The sequence below is a fragment of the Pinus tabuliformis genome, chromosome 6, assembly GCF_031772625.1.
Source record: "Pinus tabuliformis cultivar Carrire ecotype Pingquan chromosome 6, CPIR1, whole genome shotgun sequence".
NCBI lineage: Eukaryota > Viridiplantae > Streptophyta > Pinopsida > Pinales > Pinaceae > Pinus > Pinus tabuliformis.
The window spans coordinates 662,111,743-662,124,245 of NC_142292.1; the positions used below are offsets into that span (position 1 = coordinate 662,111,743).

The 12,503-nt window shown below is 39.4% G+C and overlaps 1 protein-coding gene across 2 annotated transcripts in view; it reads right to left on the minus strand.

Moving 5' to 3' along the window:
- Nucleotides 1-12,503, minus strand: part of LOC149260346 (rsm22-cox11 tandem fusion protein 2, mitochondrial-like) — a 561,260-nt gene that overhangs the window by 389,684 nt on the left and 159,073 nt on the right. The window lies entirely within an intron of this gene.

Here is a 12,503-nt window from a genome sequence, read left to right on the forward strand (position 1 = left end):
CACATCAATCCTGCTACAATTGCCATGGAGAACACATCAATCCAGGCCTCACAGGAGAACACATCAATCCTGCTACAATTGCCATGGAGAACACATCAATCCAGGCTGCCATGGAGAACACATCAATCCAGGCCTCACAGGAGAACACATCAATCCTGCTACAATGTCGCCACGGAGTGTACATGTATACCACCAAGGGATAGTGAATAATCCTGTGGTCATATGCTGCTCCAAGAAGCACCCCGCACCCCCCTGGAGCTCTCAGAGCTCAATGCATCATACATGACCCTCATTGGAGGGTCTTTGAACAACTCCAAGTTGTTCACGGAAAGACAAAAACTTTACTTTCCCAAGGGGTTTTGTCAGAATGTCGGCGACCTGTTCATCTGTACCGATATGATGGAGCCTTATAGCTCCCCGTTGCACCATATCTCGAATATAATGGTATCTGATATCAATATGCTTGGAGCGATCATGGAATACGGGATTCTCTGACAAACGAATCCCACTTTGGTTGTCACAAAGGATCACAGTGGTATCCAATGTGAATCCAAACAACTCACTGAAGAGCTTTCGCAACCAAACTGCCTCACAAGAAGCCATGCTAGCAGCAATATACTCTGCTTCGGCGGTGCTCAAAGCCACCGACTTTTGTTTCTTGCTCATCCAGGATATCGAAGCAGATCCCAAGGAGAAACAACACCCGGAAGTGCTCTTACGGTCCTCCACATTGCCTGCCCAGTCAGCATCTGTGTATCCAAATAGTCTCACATCTCTGGCAATGTATCTTAACCCATAAGTGATAGTGCCACGAAGATATCTCAGCAGATTCTTGGCACCAATCCAGTGTATGTGGTGGGGTTCAACCATATGCTGGCTCAACGTGTTGATTGCAAAGCATATATCTGGACGGGAGTTCACTAAGAACATTAATGCTCCGACGAGTTGCCGATACTCGGTAGCATTTCGTGAAACAGGTCCAGCAGCACTACCGCTTAACTTCTTGAAGTCAAGCTCCATCGGAGTAGTTACAGGCTTGCAGTCCACCATTCCGAATCTTTCCAATATCTTCACCACATATTTTCCTTGAGATAGGAAAATTTCTCCTGGCTTTTGCCACACTTCAAGTCCTAGGAAGTAGTGCATCAGTCCTACGTCTTTCATTTCAAATTCAGAGGCCAGCTCCCTCTTACATTTGTGAATGAGAGGGTCTGCACCTGTTAGAAAGAGGTCATCCACATACAACACCAGTATGAGAGGCTTGTCATCTTCAGCCTTAAAGTAAAGGTTAGGATCGGCTTCACTCCTAGTGAATCCCAGCTTCATCAAGTAGCTATCGATCCTCTCATACCATGCTCGGGGTGCTTGCTTCAGCCCATAGAGAGCTTTCTTCAACCTGCATACATGAGATTTTCGATCATAAATCTCAAATCCTTCGGGTTGCTCCACGTAGACCTCTTCTTTGATCGAGCCATGCAAGAACGCACTCTTGACATCCATCTGAGGTAGGTTCCATCCTTGTGAAGCGGCAAGGGTTATGATCGAGCGGATGGTCGTATATCTGGCAACAGGTGCAAATATCTCATCATAGTCTATACCTTCTTTTTGGGAGAAACCTCGAGCAACAAAACGAGCCTTATACTTTTCCGTGCTTCCATCTGTTGCATGCTTTATCTTGTAAAGCCATTTGGAAGTAACAACAGTCTTGTCCTGGGGTCTGGGAACTACTTCCCAAACATCATTCTTTATGATAGACTCATATTCTTCGGTCATAGCATCCTTCCATATTTGATGCTTGACGGCATCTGAGAATGACGAAGGCTCATTTTGTATGATCGTGCTCATGATGGGCAGGTATCCTTGATACCTATTAGGTTTCTTACTTTCACGAAAGGTTCCTCCGGGTGCAGCATGTCCTTCAGCATCATCAAGTAACCCCTTAAGCCATGAAGGCCTCTTCCTAGAAGAGGAAGGCTCATATGGAGGAGGATCAATCGGATCCATGGGTTCTTCTACATCAGGCATTGATTCATCATCCTTTTCTTTCGGTTCCCTGGTGTCGGCTTTTTGAGAGCTCCTCAAAGTCGGAAGATTGATCACCTTGCTGAGAACCATATCTTCGTCAAAGGTGACATCATGACTAATTATGACTTCCCTTTGACCGGCTACATAGATTCTATAGCCTTTAGTATTTTCACCATAGCCCACGAAAATTCCCTTCTTTCCAGATGCTCCCAATTTATTTCTTTTCTCTTTCGGCACATGAAAGTATACAGGGCTTCCAAAAATTTTAAAATGAGAAACATCAGGTTTCTTAACGGTGAATTTTTCTTCAGGAGTCTTGGAACCCAATGCTTGATGAGGGCATCGATTTTGTACATATACGGCAGTGTTTGCAGCTTCAGCCCATAGAAACTTAGGAAGACTTTGATCATGTAGCATGGCCCGGACAACTTCCATAATTGTGCGGTTCTTCCTTTCTGCCACATCATTTTGTTCAGGAGTATATGGTGTAGTAGTCTCCCTCTTGATGCCAGCCTCTTTACAAAAATCATGGAACTCATTAGATTCATATTCAGTCCCATTGTCAGTTCTTAAGATCTTGATCTTCTTTTCGGTTTGATTCTCGATTAGGGCTTTGAAGTGTCGGAACCAAGGGAACACTTCATCCTTCTTTTTCAAGAAGTATATCCAAGTCTTTTGAGAATGGTCATCTGTAAAAGTGAGATAATATGAGTATCCTCCCAAGGAGTTCACGGGCATCATACCTAATATGTCTGAATGAACTAGTTGTAATATATCGGAGGTCTTGCTTTGACTTGAAGGGAATGGTCCCCTTTTGAGCTTTCCTTCAGCACATCCCGGACATACACCTTCTTTCTCTACTTGGAATTCAAGCATCCATGTTACCATCTGTCTTACATCGAGTAGAGCTTTGTAATGAAGGTGGGCAAACCTCCGATGCCAAAGTTCGCACTGAAGCGTTGTGTCACAAGACATGACACCTAGCGGGCTTCCACCGACTTGATATAAAGAATCAACTCGAAACCCAAGAGTGAAAGCATCTTTAACATTATTTTTCCATATGCGTACCTTACCATCGCTGAAGGTTACCTTATAGCCTTTGTCTTCCATTGCCGAGATGGATACCAGGTTCTTTTTGAGATCAGGTACATATAATACATCTTGTAAGTGAATCGTATTACCTTGATTCAGTTTAAGAGAAACATTGCCTACACCTTTCACTGGGTATTTCATGTCATCTCCAAGGACAATTTCCAGGTTAGTTTCTTTCTCTACCAGATTATAGAGTACTTCTTTGTAACCAGTGAAGTGTCTCGAGGCACCACTATCAATGAGCCAAATTCCCATTGAGTCCGAAGGAGCGGAGGTAGATAGAGCAACTGGTAGATAATATTCAGCCTGCTTATCATCAACAGTGTTAGATTCATACCTGGAATTTCTAGCCTTCTTGAATGGTTGCCCTCTTCCTTGATTTCCTGCATTCCTTTTTCCTTTGTTGTTGAATTTTCCATTCCTTCGATTACCATGAGAGGGATTTTGATCATCGTCACAGTGAGAGTCCTTTCTATCAGGGCATTCCCTTGCATAGATAGGAGATCGTTCTTGATCTCGGTGATTCTTAAGAAGTATGCTTGCATACTTTCATCTTTACCCTTCTTGATTTCCCTCAACTTATTTCTAAGAAACAAAACTTGATTTGCATCATTAACTTTAAATAAACTCACCAGTCTGTCGTAGATTTCCTTGGAGGTGTCTAGATCAGAGATGTAGGCCACCGAGCGCATGTCGATAGAGTCCCGGATGATCTTCTTTGTTTTGACTTCTCCATTTTTCCATTTGTTCCAGGCAGCAGCAAATGCATTTGATGAAGGCTCAACAATATTGCCTCTTATATGGTCCAGCACTCCTTGATCTTCAAGGGTTAGATCGATAGACATCTTCCATCCGTGATAGTCAGCTTTCTCACGGAGCTTGTCTTCGGCAGGAAAGAGTGTTGAGGACCCCATAGTTCTTTTAGGATAGCCTTGCCAATCTTCTCTTCAATGATTGCTCTTGCTCTTGCTCGAGCTTTGTCTTCACCTCAGCTCTGATACCATGTTAAGTTATGGTATGTTCTATGCTTATAACAGTTTACTTCTTTTTCTTATTATATTCCACCGATTAGCAATCACATGTACATAAAGTAAAGTGCAGATAGAACATTAAACGATCGACAGAAAACAAGCCAAGACAAGAGACACAAGATGTGGCGGCTAGCCAGGGACAAACCCCACAATGTGTGGGGAAACCCTTTGATCAAATCTTCTTTTATCTTCAATAATTCAGCAGAGAGAAATAGTACAATAAATCTGATTCATATCAGCAGTAGCAAACCCTAGATCAGTAGCATCGGCATTAGCGGCTTCATTATCAAACTAGGGCAAACCATATCTCACAAACCGATAGTCGGATTGACTTCATTCCACCACCAAAAGTTTCGGCTTCCAGAGGAGGTTCAGATGAACCTACAGCGCAGTTCAGATGAGGAGATCTTCTAGGCCATGCAAGTCAATCTTTACTTCTGCAGTTGCAGCTTCAGTTTCAGCAGTTTCCGGCTTCAAACTAGGGTAGTCGATATCTTGCAAACCGTTCGTCGGATTGACTTCATTCCACCACCAAAAGTTGTGGCTTTCAAAGGAGGTTCAGATGAACCTACAGCGCAGTTCCAAAGAGGAGATCTTCTAGGCCACGCAAGTCAATCTTTACTTCTGCAGTTGCAGCTTCAAATTCAACAGCTTCCGGCTTCACATGTGTGAGAGAGAGAGACCCATTTCAGCGCAGTAGAGAAGAGACTCATATCTGCGCAGTAGAGAGAGAGAGAGATGTGATGAGATGAGTGAGTCCAAATGAGGAAAAGTCCTCTTATATTTATACACAACGTTGGTGGGTGAATAGATGCGACTGTTGGGCTTCTGAGCCTACATGAGTTGTAGGTCGGCTTGACAATAATTCCATAATCAAAATAAATTCATATCTCCATGAATACTTATCGGAATTGGATGATCTTTATATCAATCCTACACCTCTCGACGAGAGAAATCTAATAAAAATATTATTAGCCATGAATAAGATGACCCACATGAAGTTTTGCCCTGGTTGCCAATTTTAACAAGAACAGATTCAAAACGAAGAGATTAGGCATAGCTCAAAAAGCTTGGGTACTTCAAATCTTCCATCAGAGCATTTTCAAGACAAAGTAGTAGGATTGGCAATAAATGCATCATCATCACCATCGCAACTAACCAGGAAGAAAAGAAAAAAGCGAAATGAGAAAAAAGATATAAAAAATGAACCACCGATTTTGAGCAGGATCAGGCCTCAACGCATCAATAGTCGGAAAAGGAAAAGGAAAAGGTTTGGTATATATTATGGCCACAAACATGTTAATATTGGGGCAAGTCATAGTCCCAAGATAGTCAGAATTGGGCAAGGCACATCAAAGAAAGAACCTATGAACTTGCCTATGAGTAAGCAGGTTCTCAAGATGGATTTCATCAAAGAAGACATCTGATGCCAAGGGGCATCTTTTTGTATTATATTTCTAACCTCATCTCGTGTCATTTTTGTTCAAGTAGTTCTATTTCATGAATAAATTGTCATTTATGCTCTTAGAATAAATTTCCATTTCTTCATTTCTGTACTTTATTTCATTTGATGATATTTTGAATGGATACTACTGATATATGTCTTTTGTCGATTGATGCATATTCTACGTTCTTGCACACTATCACTTTGTATATGGCATGCATCCCCATATGGAGCCAAATGTTGACCACTGGAGTGGCACCTGATGATTACATGAAGACTCCATGCCCAAGGATGATCCAGAGGACACTTGTACCATCAGATATCGTTAGTCAACAGAGTTTTTTAACTCTACTTCTATCTTCTCATCATCTTTCTTGTACCCAGATTCCACACCCTACGGGGAATTGTAATAAGTGATACTAGTAATGATGAGTTTTGAGTCTGTAACAGGCCTAGGATGTTGGGACTCGATCAGCAAACGAGTACACCTTGGAGTGTTTTTTATCTGTTTAATTATCCCTTCTTTTTCAGAGGCAGATAATTTTCTAGGTTTTTTCACTCACGTTTTACCCCAAAGCCGGGGTGACAGTTTGAAGATTGAGCCCCTGACACATCTTAGTGTCTAGAGTCGATATTTATTACCATACTAGATCACACAAAAAAAAATCGCGGAATTTAGTTAGGTCTAGGTAGTGATTTTTTTATTTTTTAGATTTCCCGCAGGTCAAAAATTGCAAATAAAATTGTATTTAAATTGTAACAAGTGTAGTCTAGAGAAGTTGTATGGGGTATGAGTAATCAAAATTACACCTCTCACCCTCAAATTTCTATTGTGACACGCTTTGAAGGGTTAATAATGTGTTTTGGACCTTCAAAACCCACTTTTCCTAAGTTTAGTTGAAAATCTGACAATTAATTAGCGAGAAAAATAAATATCCACACATGCTAAATGTTGTGGAAATGAGGTGGAAAATTATGGGGGAGTTAAAGTGAAGTCCCAAGGTGATGTGGACTCCTAAAATCAAGGAAAGAACATGTGCTCAAATAAAATCGAATTTCTAGCATTAAATGAAAAAGCTGCTTGGAAATTCGAATTTGTGAAGTTAATGCACATTTGGGAGGATTTGGGAGAATATTTGGTGGAGATTTTTGTGGGAAATTGTCCCCACATGGATTACCACCCATATACACTTGTCATTCCACCATAAAATTCGAATTTGGCACATAAGGGAAGAAGAAAATGATGTCCACTTGCTAGAATTCGATTTTTACACTTGGCATTGGAGCTCCATTCAACAAATTCGAATTTCTCTTTGGGATTGTCACCTAATGCCACTTGTCATTGTTATTCTTCATTGGGATTTGCTCCCAACTTTCTATATAATAGAGCCATTGGTGCTCACATTGTATAAGATCGTTACTAGCTATTGTGCTTACGGAAGCACTGCTGCCTTTTACACTTTCAGAAATATCAATAAAGACTTTGGGGTTTCATTCATGAGGTGTTCCTCCTTTTCGAGTGTGATGAATTGTTGAGCATTGAGGGAACATCTTGTTGAGATTACAAAATCAAGCGTGAGGGGAAGTCTTTGGAGAGACCAACCCACTCTTGATACATTCTTAAAGGAGCTCCCATTTGTTCTTTGAACCTTCACAATCTTATCCTACAAAGTGGTTTTGCAGGGATTTCGCACATAGCTTGTACACAAGCCGAGAACTTCTAAATTTAAATCTCTTTTAAAAAAAACATTGTACTTCATTTCTTTCATTTGCTATCTAAGAGCTTGAAGATGGCTAAGCAAAGACGAGAGTTTACTCTCACTCTTTAGCTTAGCCTTTTGTAAATTATAATTGTACATATACATTTTATCTTGCTGATTTTTCCATTAATACTTAACTTATTTTGCAGCCATTGTTTGGATTGTTTGCTAACTCTTGTGTGGCAGATTTTGAAGAGCAACTTCCCGCAACATCTAACAAGTGTTTGCAGGACCTTTGGCAAGTGTTGGGGGTTCGATTTCCAAAGAAGTAGTAAGCCCTTTTGAGGCTTATTTTGGCCAAGTCGAGTTCACTAGAGGGCTGCCCATTTTCCTCTTTAAGCTTGGGCATTTGGAGGAAACTCACACCTTGTTTCCCTTGCATAAGTTTTGTGAGATCTTGTCACTACTTTCTCAAGAAAGGAGGTCTAGTGTCCAAGTTTCAAGCAATTATTGTGAGGAATTTCCTTGAAATATAGTTGAGAACTCTGAAGGGCCCTCTTCTCATTGTAATATTAATAAAAGATCTAACTTGCTTGTGGGAGCTTGGGATTTCTCTCATGGTATCCTATCTCCCCATTTAGGGGAAGGCTTCTCTTGGGTGGATTGACATTTGTATGGTTTAAGCTTTCATACTTCATTCACTTACATGCATGCTTTAATTGGGAATTAACACAGCCTCACTATCACATTTCATTAAGTTAAAGTTTGTTACAATTTCATTTGAGCTTTGCATTTTCTTTCTTATTGTTGCTTGGAGCCACAAGCTTACACTTTACTTCAAGCAATTCATCCTTTACATGCAAGCATTTTATATGCTTAACAAACTCTGATTCGTTTCCATTTACCTTGGTAAATTGTTCCATGAGCACTTGAATACATGCTTCAATTTTATGCTACATTGTTATCTTGAATATTGGAGCAATTTATTGTCATTGCTTATGTTGAACACAATTTCATTTTCAAGCATTGCAAATCAATCTCTTTGAAGCATTTGCATGTATCATTATTTTAATTTGGGGAATTAATACAATTTGCATCTCATCTAGGCATTTTAGTGTAGGAAGGCCCCAAGCCTCATTAAAATTTTACCTCCAACATAAGTTGGTTGAAGTAGACATCCTAGAGATCCTCTACTCCTTTATTGACTCCTCACTGTGAGATTCATATCATTGGGTGAGGGTGAGGTCTGAGGATTGAAGAGTTAAATTGTAATCTTGTTGTAAAGCTAATTAATAAAATTAACCAAGAACACTTTCCATTACATTTACTTTACATGTCTCTTGATGGTTTGAGTTTTCATATGCAAAGTCTATTCCAAAAGCAAGTATTGTAATCATTTCAAACAAGTGTTTTCTTTTTATGTTTCAAGTCCAATTGCACATTGATGTTTTGGTTTAGCACTTCCTTTCTTTTACATTTCCAAGTTAATTACTAATTTTTGGGTTTCGGCAAGATATGTTTCACATGTTTTGATTTATAAAGTTGATTATCTCAAAAGTATTTTTTATCTTACATATCTTGTGCTAATAATTCTTATTTACATTTCAGGGTTACTTTGTTTTCTCTTTTGAGAGCATTGCATTTTACTTTGAGCAAATATATCTTTAAATTGTTGAGAAAATTCCTTATAAGGCACTAGTTTTATGGTTTTTTAATCATATTAATGATTGGCATTGTTATTTCAAGTTTCTCACTTCATATTTGCTCATAAATCCTTAAAAGTAATTCATTTTCACTATAACACTTTCCTAGAAACTCACATCTTTTAACTTAACTTTTCATTAGGGACCACCCCCTTTAGCTAACCTAGGAGATAGCTCAAACAAAGAGAGTCGGGATTAGTGTGACAGCCCCTTCTCTGAGTTCCCTGCCACCAACCACACCTTGTGGGGTTGAAGGCTTTTCTCACTAACTTGTAGGTAGGTGTAGGCGGCAGGGTCAACAGGGTTGAAAAGATTACCTCCCGCTCCAGCCTTGCATGGATTGGACTTAGAAGAAACATCAAACAGTAAGCAGGGCCTATTTAAGTTTTTTGTCCATGTTTTCAATTCCTCTTTTTTAATTCTGATCTTCAAGTTCTGAATGTTGTTAGGAGATTTGTTGATGTTTATTTTTTGTTGCTTGCTCATCGTGAATTTGGCCTAGACTCTTTCCTCTTGTTGCATGTGTTTGACATCTATTGCTTTAGCTCCTTTGGAGTTGATGAGTTCAATTGACATGCTCCAAGTTTTAGCCACAATTGTTCTGGTGTTTGGAGTGCGATCTTTAAAGATCCTTTGATTTCTTGCTAACCATATTTTCCAACACATAAATGAGGGCAAGCTCAGCCAATATCTTTTAGCTGTTTCTTTATTTTTGAAAGTATATGGATACTTTTTTCCCCAGGTTAATAAAAGCTCATGTAAAGGCTGCGATTGCATAATACTAACCTCCAAGGGACTAACTAGCCCTTGCCAGCAGACACGAGAAAAAGGGCACCCCACAAAGAGATGTTGGATATTTTCTTCACTCCCCTGGCACATTGTGCAGCGTGATGGGCCTTCATAACCTTTCTTTTTAAGATTATCAGCGGTCAGAATTTTTCCTTTAAGAAGTGTCCACATGAACACTTTGAATTTTGGCAGGGTTTCAATTTTCCATGCCACCCTCCAGTATTCCCAGTCTTGATTTCCATGCTGATGTAAGGTAGCATATCCAGATTTGACTGAAAAATCCCCTCCATTAGAGTCCCATAGAAGGGTATCTTTTGCGTCCAGACTTAGAGGAGCAACCCCCTTAAGATGAGAGATTAGGGACTTCCACTGAGGGACAACGCCTAGAGGGAGGTTGAGAATCCTCCAATCCCCCCATTCTCCACCTCTCCAAAGAGAGATGTCATCCAGAGTATTGATTCCTTTTTTTAATCAGATTCCAGACCTGGGTGCAGGGCCTATTTGGATAACCCTTTCCCAATAAGTGAATTGTATTGTGGTTCATGTATTTTGCTTCCAGAACTTGCTTCCACCAGCTGCTCTCTCCAGTGATAAATATCCATGTTATTTTTGCTCCAAGTGCCAAGTTCATTATCCCAAGAAGTCTTATTGTCAACCCATCTTTTTCATAAGGCAAAGTTACTTCATCCCATTTCACAAGGTCGTGCTTCTTTGTTTCTACTTTACATCCTTGCCATAGGAGCTCTCTGATTACTAGCTCAATTTGTTTATGTATACTTGCCGGAGCTAGTATTGCTACATACTGATAAATTTGGAGAGTTGTGAGTAATGCCTTAATTAATACCACCCTTCCAGCCATGTTGAGCCAGTTAGTACCCCAATTCTGCAATTTTTGTTTAATTTTTTGAATGTACTTGTTCCATATCTTGGTCTTCAAATTTTCTTTTGCAATAGGGAGGCCAAGATATTGAAAATGGCTCCATTTTTCTTGAAAAGGAATTTCCAATATTTCTGAGATTTTTTGGAGAATACGAGTAAGGGTGTTCCAACCGAAAATTCTACATTTCTAATTATTTACTAGTCCTCTAGAGGTTTCCATAAAACTATTAAGTACCTTTTTGGTTCTTCTTATCATTATGCAAGAGGCCCCTCCCATGACCAAGGTGTCGTCTGCGAATAGAGAGTGGTTTATGCTTTTTACTTCCGAAGAGATTGAAAGTCCTGCAATAGTTCTATCTTGTCTGCATTTCTCAAGGTTTCTACTCAAAGAGTCCGCCATTATGATATATAAAAAATGAGAGAGAGGACAGCCTTGGTGAAGCCCCCTTGAACTCTGAAAATATTCACTTGGTCTTCCATTGACCAATGGTGCAATCCAAGGTCCCACAATACAAGCTTTTATTATATCTATTGCCTTTTTTGAGAAACCAAATCTCTGTAGGACAGCTGCAAGGAAACCTAGGTTAACCCTATCAAAAGCATTTGCCATGTCAAGCTTGACAATCATTCCTTTTTCCTTTTTTAGAAGGCTAGAGTGCAGTGCTTCCTGTACTATTAGAATGTTGTCAAGGATTTGTCTTTTTGGGACAAATCCTCCTTGGTTTTCTGATATTATTTCTGGAAGCACTGCTTTTATTCTGTTTGCCAAAATCTTTGTTATAATTTTGTAGGAGGAATTACACAGAGAAATGGGCCTGAATCTACTAAATGAATTAGCATTCAACTCCTTTGGGACAAGGGCAAGGAAGGAAGAGTTTGTGAATCCTCCTATTTTGAATTTCCCAAAAACATTTCTAATCATTCTTATCAAATCCTTTTTGATAATGCTCCAGTTGTTTTTATATAAGGAAATAAACTTCAATGTAACAACCCATTAATAAAATTTTAGACTTTAAAAAAAAAAACCTTATAAATATATATATTTATATATATGTATTAAATTTTATAAAGTATATGGTTAGACTTTATAATATGAATTTATAAAACATATCATTAAACTTATATAACATATATAAAGAAATGTTATAAGATATATTACTTAAACTTTATATCATATATTATTTAAATGTTATAATATATATATCTTAAAACTTTATAGCATTATAATACAAACGTTATACAATGTGTCATTAAACTTTATAACATTATAATGTAAGTTATAAAGGTATCAGTTATATAACTTCTACGTATGCTGGAAATGTTATAATGTAAATATCAGCTGCCCAAAAAAAAAAAATCTATACGTATCCCAGCCATTAATAAAGTGGGTGGAACCAGCTAAATAGTTATTACTGAGCGCCAAGGACAGTAAGAAAGATCGGAAAGCCATGAATGCGTGGGAGGCGGTGGCTGCAAGTGGGAGGGCGGCCACCGCCAGGCCAGCGAATAAATAGCGGAGGCCTGAACCTGAAGTGGGGGGGGGAAAAACCAGAGAAGTATAGATTCATCAACAGGAAATCAGGAGAAGAGACTTTTCAGTGGAAGAGCTTTGAGTGATCTGAGTTCTGGGCACGGAGGGACAGAGAGCCTCTGTGGAGAGCTTTCTGGATTGAGCAACCAGGTTGCTCTGTCTGGTTGGGTGGTATTGGCCATCTCGAGATTGGGTCAAATCAGCCAGCAGTTCAGGATCGCCAGTTCGGTAGCAGAATCGGAAATCAGCCAGCAGTTCAGGTAGGTGCAGATTACAGTTTTATGCATTATTGTTTTCAAATTTTATGAG